Source organism: Podarcis erhardii (assembly GCF_964252035.2).
Source record: "Podarcis erhardii genome assembly, chromosome: 8".
In the NCBI taxonomy this organism is placed as follows: domain Eukaryota; kingdom Metazoa; phylum Chordata; class Lepidosauria; order Squamata; family Lacertidae; genus Podarcis; species Podarcis erhardii.
In genome coordinates, this window is record NC_138499.1 from 60291000 (window position 1) to 60301157 (window position 10158).

The 10158-nt window shown below is 44.4% G+C and overlaps 1 protein-coding gene across 10 annotated transcripts in view; it reads right to left on the minus strand.

Moving 5' to 3' along the window:
* Positions 1 to 9876, minus strand: part of LOC309348353 (uncharacterized protein) — a 336443-nt gene extending 326567 nt beyond the window's left edge. For 2 of the 10 annotated variants that reach the window (XM_081873505.1, XM_081873500.1), the window contains exons 1-2: positions 9235 to 9872; positions 2896 to 3127 (exon numbers count right to left, since the gene is read on the minus strand). The gene's annotated coding sequence lies outside the window, so the exon portion shown is untranslated. Of the gene's footprint in view, positions 1 to 2895; positions 3128 to 7328; positions 7541 to 7792; positions 7924 to 8650; positions 8667 to 8890; positions 9074 to 9234 lie in introns of those variants that run through there. The other 8 variants (XM_081873501.1, XM_081873502.1, XR_014159340.1 and 5 more) reach the window with 8 other exon arrangements.
* Positions 9877 to 10158: the final 282 nt, after the last annotated feature.

The following is a 10158-nucleotide window of genomic DNA, read 5'->3' on the forward strand; positions in this document are numbered from 1 at the left end:
TGTAAGTGTGTACAATATTAAATTGTTAGTTGTTCCAATAGGAGTAAGACCTTTTTTTACAGGAAGAAGTAGTAGTAGTACCATAGTTTGCCCATATTCAACTAGCGTGTCTCAACACACAGTTTGTAAAGCTATGCTTTAAGCAATAGTAGCTTAAAGTAGTTAGCCCATATTCTCAAAAGCAAAATGAAGATTATGCTGATGTTTAAAACTGAAGTAACTCAAAGGTAAATTTTATGTGAATGGCTGTTCTTAAGGAAGAAATTAAGTCACAAAATTTACAGCTACGGACAATATAAAGTCAGATTTATTTATTTATTGCTTTTGATTTACTATCTGCATTGTTAATCTAGACTCAAATATTGTTAGACTTTCTAAAGACCAACCATTTTGTCTTTACTGGTTGCTCATACAACCTTTTCTTTATGCAGTGTTGTCTTCCTGGTCAAAGTGCCTCCCCCTCCTTGGTTGCCCCCATCCCCCTTCCACTCCTATGCAGCCATTATCAGTATCATCAGCATCACAATGCCAAGCAACTACCAAAATATTGGGGGAAATGCTTGGGATGAAGGGAACACAAGCTTCCATTTGCAGCTTCAATACACACCTCAATCTTCTGCTTAAGTACAACTTGAGCTGAAAAGGGAAGTAACATTTGCATGGGAAGGAGCTGCCTGGTTCCTCAATTTTAACATTAAAAGCACCATGAAGCAACAAGGGAGAAATTACCACATCAATGCAGGCGCAGGCCAATTCTGTGTCCAGGGCAGCTGTCTACCTGGTACGCAGGCTGAGACCCTACCTGCCCCGCAGACTGTCTCGCCAGAGTGGTGCATGCTGTACTTATCTCCCACTTGGGCTACTGCAATGCGCTCTACATGGGGCTACCTTTGAAGGTGACTTGGAAACTGCAATTAATCCAGAATGCGGCAGCTAGACTGGTGACTGGGAGCGGCCGCCAGGACCATGTAACACTGGCCTGAGAGACCTGCATTGGCTCCCAGTACATTTCTGAGCACATTTCAAAGAGTTTGTGCTGACCTTTAAAGCCCTAAACAGCCTCAATCCTGTATACCTGAAGGAGCGTCTCCACTCCCATCGTTCAGCCCGGACACTGAGGTCCAGTGCCAAAGGCCTTCTGGCGGTTCCCTCACTGCGAAAAGTGAGGCCACAGGAAACCAGGCAGAGGGCCTTCTCGGTAGTGGCACCTGCCCTGTAGAACACTCTCCAATCAGATGTCAAGGAAATAAGCAACTATCCTACTTTTAAAAGACATCTGAAGGCAGCCCTGGCAATGGAAGTTTTTAATGTTTAATCCTGTATTGTGTTTTTAATATTCAATTAGGAGCCACCCAGAGTGGCTGAGGAAACCCAGCCAGATGGGTGGGGTATAAATTATTATTATTATTATTAATAAACCCTCAATATAATGCAGATTTGGGAGGGGGAAATTGAAGTTCTCTTTACAACTTGGAAAACAAGAGATTATTTTTCTTTCCCTAATGTTAAAAAAAACCAGCCATCCTCAACACTTTTTCTTAAGGAGTGCATACTTATCTGCCCTACATCTTTTACAGACCTCAACAAATCTTTTGGGAGAAAATATGCATATCAAAAGCAACTATTTTCATGGCACTAACTGTGCCCTAAATACAAACAGAGCATACAAAACTGACAAGACAAAAGCCAATGCAAACATCACAACTATCTGAGATACCTTTTAGAGGCATGCATTTAACATTCACCCAATCTTAAACAAATCCAAAAAAAATGCATCTATTCTCAACACTAATATTTCACCCAAATACTTATCTTTTCCCCCATAGTATCCACAATGACCACTTAAAGCCATAGCCTAATTCACTGTGTAAGTGGACATTCATAATATGTACAAATGGTTGGCTTCCACAAAAGCATCCAACGAAACAAACTTAAAAGAAAAGCCTGCAGCAAATTTTAGATTGTGGAGGGAAAGATACCCAAAGAAGGCATATTCAAAGTCCAGAGATCCTAACCACCTTTTAAGAACAGCAACACCCAATCCAGGTTTCACTTTAGTAAGGCCAAGCAGGGTCAAAGGAGGTAATATTGAAAACAGTAACCAAGAGTCCAAAAAGGCGATGTGGCCCAAGTCACATTGAAGGTTGGGTTCCAGGGCAGGCAGGAAAAGACAAAGAGGCAGCAGACGAGTGATGTGTTATAAGGTAATGGAAATAAATGAGTCTGTGACAAGTTGCTCAGACTGGGAAGGTCAAGTCTATGGTCACAATATGTTTCTTGACCTAGACCACCTGATCCCTCTGAAGTAACCAGTTAAGAATCTCTTCTTGTCACTGTGGACCAACAAGGCTCAGGCCAGCCAGATCCAGAGTGATCGACAGACAGACAGATGGGGACACACACACACACACACACACACACACACACACACACAGATCCTGTGGCCCTCCAGATGTTTATTGTTTATTTATTTATCCCATCTTTCCTCCAAGGAGCTCAAGGCAGCATAGATGGTTGTACCACTTCACATTTCACCCTCACAACATCCCCGCGAAGTAGGTTGGCCTGAAAGGCAGTGAATGGTCCAAGGAGCTACAAAGCTGAGTAGGGGATTTGAACCCCGTTCTCCCTGGTTCTAGCCTGACACCACACTGGCTCCAGCTCCAAACATCCCTGACCATTAACCATGCCGACTGGGACTGATTGATTCCAACATCTGGAGGACCACCCCTGATACATGCCTCAACATTTCAGAAGCTGCATTTAACAAACGAACATATTTTGGAGCACATAACTGACATGCATAACATAGTTAAAGGAGCAATCAAAAATTTGGCATCAAATCAGTGCTTGAGTAAGACTTATTCTGAGCAACACTGTTTATTTTACACATACCTTATTCTGAATCACAGAGGCGACCAAGCCATTCAACTACAATTTTCACCAGCTTCCATTTGGAGAAATTCTTACAACTTATAAATCCAAGTATTAGTGTCTTCTTTGGTTTACACTGTATTCCACAATGAGAAGGTTAATAAAACATGGCATCTGTCTGGTTCTGGTTGATACCGATTTAGACGTAGCTTGCTGGCAGGTATCCTGCTTCAGAGATATTCACACAGTTTACCTATTCAATAGAAATGAAAGCTTGTAAGCTTTGGTATTGGCACATTTCAACACTTTCACTATAAAACAATTCTAAAGCTGTGATTGTAAGCACACATACTTGGAATTAAGTCCGACTGATTTTTAAGTAGGGTCTGTTTTCACCTAAACATGCTTACAGTTTAGCTGGAAGACTCCTGTAAGCCTCGTTTGTGTTCAAAGATGAAAGTATCAGAACACTCCTGATATTCCTTTGGAACAGGGGTGCTCTAGGGGACCACATGCCAATGATGAGTGTGACCATTTGCACACACAAGGTGATTTGCATCCCCATCAGAGCACCGTGCTCTGCCCACCCCAGTGCAGAATCTACTGTGTAGTTTTCCTTTTTGCTGCTGCAAAACCTGGTAGGGCTTAGGTGGGGGGCAGAAAAATGCTTGGTGGGGAAGGTAAACCAGAGCCCCAAACAGCAGGTGAGCCACCCCTGCTTTAGAACAGTGGTTCCCAATTGGGGGTCCGCAGACCTCAAGGGGTTCACATAAACTATCCAGGGAATCTGTGGCACCATTCACATAACAAAAGCTACCAATGCTATAGAGATATGAAAATTCTCAGAAGTAAGGTGTCCATAACTTGGCTTTTGAAAAACACAGGGTCTGCAGTACTTAGCTAATTGGGAGCCACTGCTCTAGAAGCTTTTATTGCAGTGCAAATCTATGTGTGCCTATTTAAGAAGTAAGCTCCACTGGACTTAATGGGAGTTCCTCCCAGGTAAAGGCATCGAGGGTTGCAGCCTAACCCATTTTATCTCAACCACTGTACTTTTACTATTAAGCACCACCCATTTTAGGAGTATTACAGAAGCAACTTTTCCTCAATAGGGTTTTTCCACATGCAATGAACTTCTAAATCTTACCTCCTACAACTTATCATTACCCATTAATTCCTAGCAACTACAGCAAAGACGTTTCCCAACCTTTCTATTCAAATAATGATTTGAGTTTGGTGCACAGTAAAACACAAATTTTGTTGTTTGCATAAATCACAAAGTATTACAAGAAGACTGACACAATCACTAAAAGAGTATCAAATGGATACCATCCTAGACTCTTAGGCAATTACAAGTGGGCCCACAAATCTAACGAGTTACAAACATTACTCTTAAATGCCTGTTAAAGGGAAGATTGTTTAAAGCATGGGTAGGCCAACTAAGCCCTGGGGGCTGGATCCTGCCCAATCGCCTTCTAAATCCGGCCGCAGATGGTCCGGGAATCAGCATGTTTTTACATGAGTAGAATGTGTGCTTTTATTTAAAATGCATCTCTTGGTTATTTGTGGGGCACAGGAATTCGTTCATTATTTTTTTCCCAAAATATAGTCCGGCCCCCCACAAGTTCTGAGGGACAGTGGACCAGCCCCCTGCTGAAAAAGTTTGCTGACCCCTGGTTTAAAGTGACTGGCAACTCAACCCTTATGCAGATTCAGCATGGAGTGATAGATGATGAAATGGCATGCAGAACCAGACAAGAAGCCGTCACCACTCTGAGGAAATGTGTCCCCCCAAAGACCATGCTCTCCTGACTTTATAATCTGCATACATTTGAAAGTTTTCTGTTCCTGTAGGTTTAGCCGCAAGGCACACTATAACTTCATTACACTATAACAAAGCCCAAAGGGCAATGTGCATCAGAGAAAAGATGGAAGGAAGAGAGTTGCTCAGATCACTTTCTTCCCCCCATCAATTTCCCCCTGAAATTTCCCATCCCTATTTAAATTTCTAACCCTGTGATTTTCCAGACCCATGTTTGCTAGGTAAACATGGATCTGCAATACTAGCAGACACTAAAGGAACAGATTGCAGAGAGGATCTTCAGGGTCAAGAGGGCCAGCAGGGAAGGCTTAAGCCAGGCATGGCCAAACTTGGCCCTCCAGCTGTTTTGGGACCATAATTCCCATCATCCCTGACCACTGGTCCTGTTAGCTAGGGATGATGGGAGTTGTAGTCCCAAAACAGCTGGAGGGCCAAGTTTGCTTATGCCTGGCTTAAGCATTCCCTTCCTTCTCACCTCTTCTCCCATGCAAAACAGTGCCTCCAGGGGTGCTTTGCAGTGAGAAAGGGGCTTTGCTACATTTGACTGTAGTGTAACATACTTAACACTGTTTGAACTACATGGTTAAACTTGCCACAGTTCTCTTCCCAAATATGGTTACAACTTATCTTCTGGAAACTGTGGCCCTACCATTTTTCGATAGGGGTGGCCACGTTAGTCTCTTGCTGCAAAATAAAAAATGAAGAGTCTGTCTGGTAGCACCAAAAAGACAAGTTGTTGTTGTTGTTGTTGTTGTTGTTGTTGTTGCAGTCGTGTTGACTATGAGTATAAAATCCAACAGAAAGCATGCACTTGCATGAGGAATAGTTATCTAACCAAAAAGGACTGATTGTCTTTATTCTAGAATCTAAGCAGTCACCTAGATTTTCAGAAGTGGTATACCTCTGAATAATATGATGGGCACAAGTGGAGGAAGTATTGTCACACTCAAGTCCTGCTTGCAGGCTTCCCATGAGCCACTGTGAGAACAGAATGTTAGACTAGATGGGCCTTTGGCCTAATCCAACAGGGGTTTTTTTCTGTACAAGTCTAGGTGATCTTTGTTTTTGTTTTGTTTTTAAGATTTCTAACCACACTTCACAGCTGATTCCCAAAACCAAAGACAACCTTTAGCACTTACGATTAAATGGCCAACTTCCCTTTTCATAACTTGCTTGAGTTTTAGGCGTAGAACAAGTGCACATTGCCCAAATACGCACTAAGTGCAATTCCTCAACTACAAATCATAATAGCAACTGCACAACCCCCACATTATTTCTATAGGCTTGAAGCTTCTATTGTTGTTGAAAAGCCCTTGGAAATAGCTTTAAGGACTCAGGTAAGAAATGGAGTAGGAAAGTTAGTAGGGAATCAGTGAAATACATTAAACAAAGATGTAAGCAAAAATTAAAGTAATAAGATTAAATTAATAAGAAAACTGAACAATACAGGAACAGGAGAAGTTGAAAAATATGAGATATGAGGTGGTACAAGTTAGGAGGCTGTTTTCTCTATTTCTCTTCCCACCGTCTCTCCTTTGTAGCTCTATTCTTGAAGTACTCTATTGTTCTGAGCTCTGCTGAGCTTAATGAACTTTGTAAGTATTTCTGGCATTACAGCTTACACTCTCAAACCCTAACATTAGCCCTTAACTTGTACAGGAATCACACAACTGGACTCATATGAAGGCCTAGTCACACAGTGACCAGATTGCCAATACTTTTATCTGTACTAGTGATCTTACCAGCCTGGCTCTATCAGTGGTTACAATACTCAGAATGTGCTCCAGAATTTCCTACATAGACAAGGCCTGTGTGTTACTGCACATTAGATCCAGCATTTGTCATTCCAGTACTAGATCCAAGTGCTAGAATTACGATATAGTGGTTCAACAAGACCAGCCATGACAGGAAATAATCTGCCCATTGCAGGCTCTCCTGTGGATCTACTAACATTTGTGAGAGAAAAGTGAGGAGAAAATGAAGGACGGATATACACTACAAACTTAAAATGTTTTGGTACCAATCCAGCTAGCATGGTTTCATCAAAGATCCTTGGAACATGAAGTTCTACAAGTTCTACAAAATCGCACTGAAGATTTCTAGTCCACATCATGGAACTAAATTTTCAAGGATTCCCCAGGGAGGAAAGAAGGATTAAACTAGTGTAACTCTGTAGTGTAAGAGTCTGTTTCAAAATAAAGTATTAAAAGAAGACATGCCTGCAGATATCACTGCAAAACAAATGTCGTGTATAAGAAAAATATTGTAGAATGGTAGGTACCATATATCAAAAGGAACACAGCAACTAGGAAAAGCAGGGAAACAATGGGATTAAGAAAAAAGTGGTTATTGAAAGAAACAGAAAAATTCAGGACAAATAATTTAAATAATAATAATAAGAGAGCAAACAGGAATATAATGTAAGTTACCAAAACTTAACAAAAGGGGAGAAATGCCAGAGGTTTGAAACAAACAAAAAGAACAGAAGATTTTTACAAGTATACTGGAAAGTAGCCCGAAAACTTCCATCTTAATAATGGCCCATTTAACAGTGAAATGTGCTATCCTAATGGTCCAACTCCAAACAGCTTTCCAGTTCTACAGAGGCAGAGAAGTTTCTGCTGGTACCTACCTTACATTTATGCCTCCACAAACTCACACATCAACAAAGAACCAGCATTCACCTGCATCTCACCCAGGCAGATTCAATGTAGACCACACCTTCCAAAATGTCCACCTTCCCTTCAATCTGATCATTTCAGCATCCCGTTCTTGGTTCAGCCAGCACCCCCAGTCACAAAAGAACACTCTTCCCAGTCACTGTCCTGAGAATCCATATCTCAAGCAAGAGGCAGTCTCTCCCCCCCTTGGTGCCCGCCAAACTGCATTACATAAGCAGATCCAAACTGACAGAATCGCAGGCATTAACAAAATCAACATCATACCCCCAGCGTCTTAACATCCAGACCCAAGTGGATTCCACACTAGTCTGATGCACACATCCCAACCTCTCTAACGCAGTTTCCACTTAACACTTTCAGTTGATAACAAAGCCACAAAGGGAAGAGGGAGAGAGATATAGCAGAAGTAACTCACCTTCCTTCTTCTCTTAACTTAAGACCAAACAAATATATTAAAATATATTAAAATTAAAAACCAGGACTCTCTGAGGAGTAGCTGGAACATTCTGCAAAGTCTTTGGGAGAAGTTGGAGAAGTCTGAATAAACTGCTGAAAAGACCAGATAAACCCAGAAGGGGAGATGGAGAGTTCATCCGAGTTTCCTCTTTTGTTCAAGTTCCCTGAGCAGACAAAGAACCAGCAAGCGGCAGCAGGTTTCTCCCTCTCACCCCCTTTCCCTCCCTCCCTCCCTCCCTCCCCCTCCCTCTCCCCACCCACCCCCATCCAAGAGCACCTCAAGTCTAACTTCAGCCTTCTCTTCTTCTTTTGAACAGATCCTGCCCTGCAACTTTTTTTTCTCTCCCCCCCCCCAAAAAGAAGCCTCTCGTAGACTTCCCTTTGCGCCTCATCACAGCCTCCAGTTCAAAACTTCCCTCTAACTGAGCCTCCCAGAAAAACAATTTTAATGGAGGCGGGAGGGGGCAAGGAGGAGAATCTCTCAAATCATTATTTCCGGTAGATGCACCTCTTTGTTTGGATTCCCCTTGACGGTCATTGAGAACAATTCCCCTCGGTATTCGGGCTAGGCGCGATTCCCCTTCCCAGCCCCCTCCCCTTACGATTCCCAAGAACAAGGTCTTGATTTTCCGAAAATGGGAAAGATATCCTCACACCCAAAGTGAAGGGGGGGAGGTGCTGGATAGGGGAGGCCATCAAGATGTAGGGTTAACACGTTTCCCTTTCACTTTTGGAAACGTCTCCATCCAGCCAAGGGGAACAAAAGCGTCCTCGCGCAAAGCAGCTTGGCAGCAACCAGTTTTTGACATCTCTCTACCTGTTGCACAGCGAGAGGGAGGGAGCGGTGGGAAGGAGAGCACCCGGCCGCCCATAATAATAGGGGCTCGCCAAGCTTTTCACCTGTCCTCCCTGAATAGGGGCTGCTGGAGCCACTTCCCAAAATGAAAGGGAAGGGGGTTGAGGAACGCAAAGAGTGTGGGGACTAGGGAAGAAAGCCAAAAACAGTCCTTCCCACCCACCCACCCCCACCCCGCCGCCTCCATTCTCATCTACAAACCATGGTTTTCAGTCGTCTCCCAAAAGCAACAAGTCTCAGTCCCAGCCTGTTCCTTCCACTTGCTCCATGTTTTTATCAATGAGAAGGAGGGGAAGTACACAAACACACCCGGACGCCAAGAGCACATTCTAATCCCAGACTACTAAACTGCCTGCCACTGAGGCTGCAGCTTCCTAACTAACGCACACAGCAAAGGCCGGGCTGGGGAGAGGAGGGATACTGAACACACAAAAAGAAAACTTTTGCTGCTATAAGGTCCCGCTGGTTTGGGGAAGATGCGGGGGGGGGGGGAGAGAAGAATGGTTAAAGTTCGCGGCGCTCCACAAAAGAGAAACGCAACTCACCTTAGGAGACAGAAGGATAACCCCTTCCGCTTTCTCCTCCTTCCTCTTCCAAACGGTTGGATGGGGCGGCGGGGGGGGGGGGAGGAGGAGAAAACAATGCATTTGCGGCGGGTCCGTCTATCTGAGCTAAGTGGCTCCCCCTCGGCCGGCCGCCCGTTCCTCGCGTCCCCCGGCACCAAACAAAGGCGCAGCCAAGAGCTCGGCTTGCTTTGCGCTTAACTTTTTTCTCACGTCGATCCCGCTTCTGCAACTTTTACCCAAGTCGGGTGCCTCGTTGCGGAGACGTGAAAAGGACACAAAAGGAAAAATTAAGGCGCCCGCCCCCGCCTCCGCTATTGCATTGTGTCATCCTCCATGCCATGCTGTAACGATTTCGCTCTTTAAAAACTAAGACCCCTCAGCAAACAAGTCTTAGAAGCGGGGTGGGGGAAGGGGATGTGGATGTGGATCATAGCGAGCCTGGAAGTTGGGGAAAGTCCACAAGGGTAGACTGATTCTTCCTCTCTTTCCAATGGCCTGCGCGCGCTTTGTTTTGGATACCACGAGGAAAGGCGTTGTTAACCCCAAGGAGGAGGGGGAGCGCGTCGCGGCGCCAAATGATCCCTTTGTGCGCACGTGCGCAAAAAGTTGAAGATGTTCCGAGTTCCGACCGCGCCTTGTTCTTGAGCAACGAGACCGGGGCCCCCTTACAGAACAGCGCCTGCCCGAGCAAGCAGCTCCCGGAAAGCTCCGCGGCACTTCTCCTCCAGTCCCCACGGCTAACTTCCACCAAGGCCGCGCCAATATGCTCTTTAAAAAAACACAAACAAGCTTAAGTCGGTGTTGGTTCCCTACAACGTCCCCAGGTCGCTATACCTACCTTGCCGGTCTACACCTGCAGGGAAATTGGGCGGAAGAATGGACTGCAGCACTTTAGACTGCAGG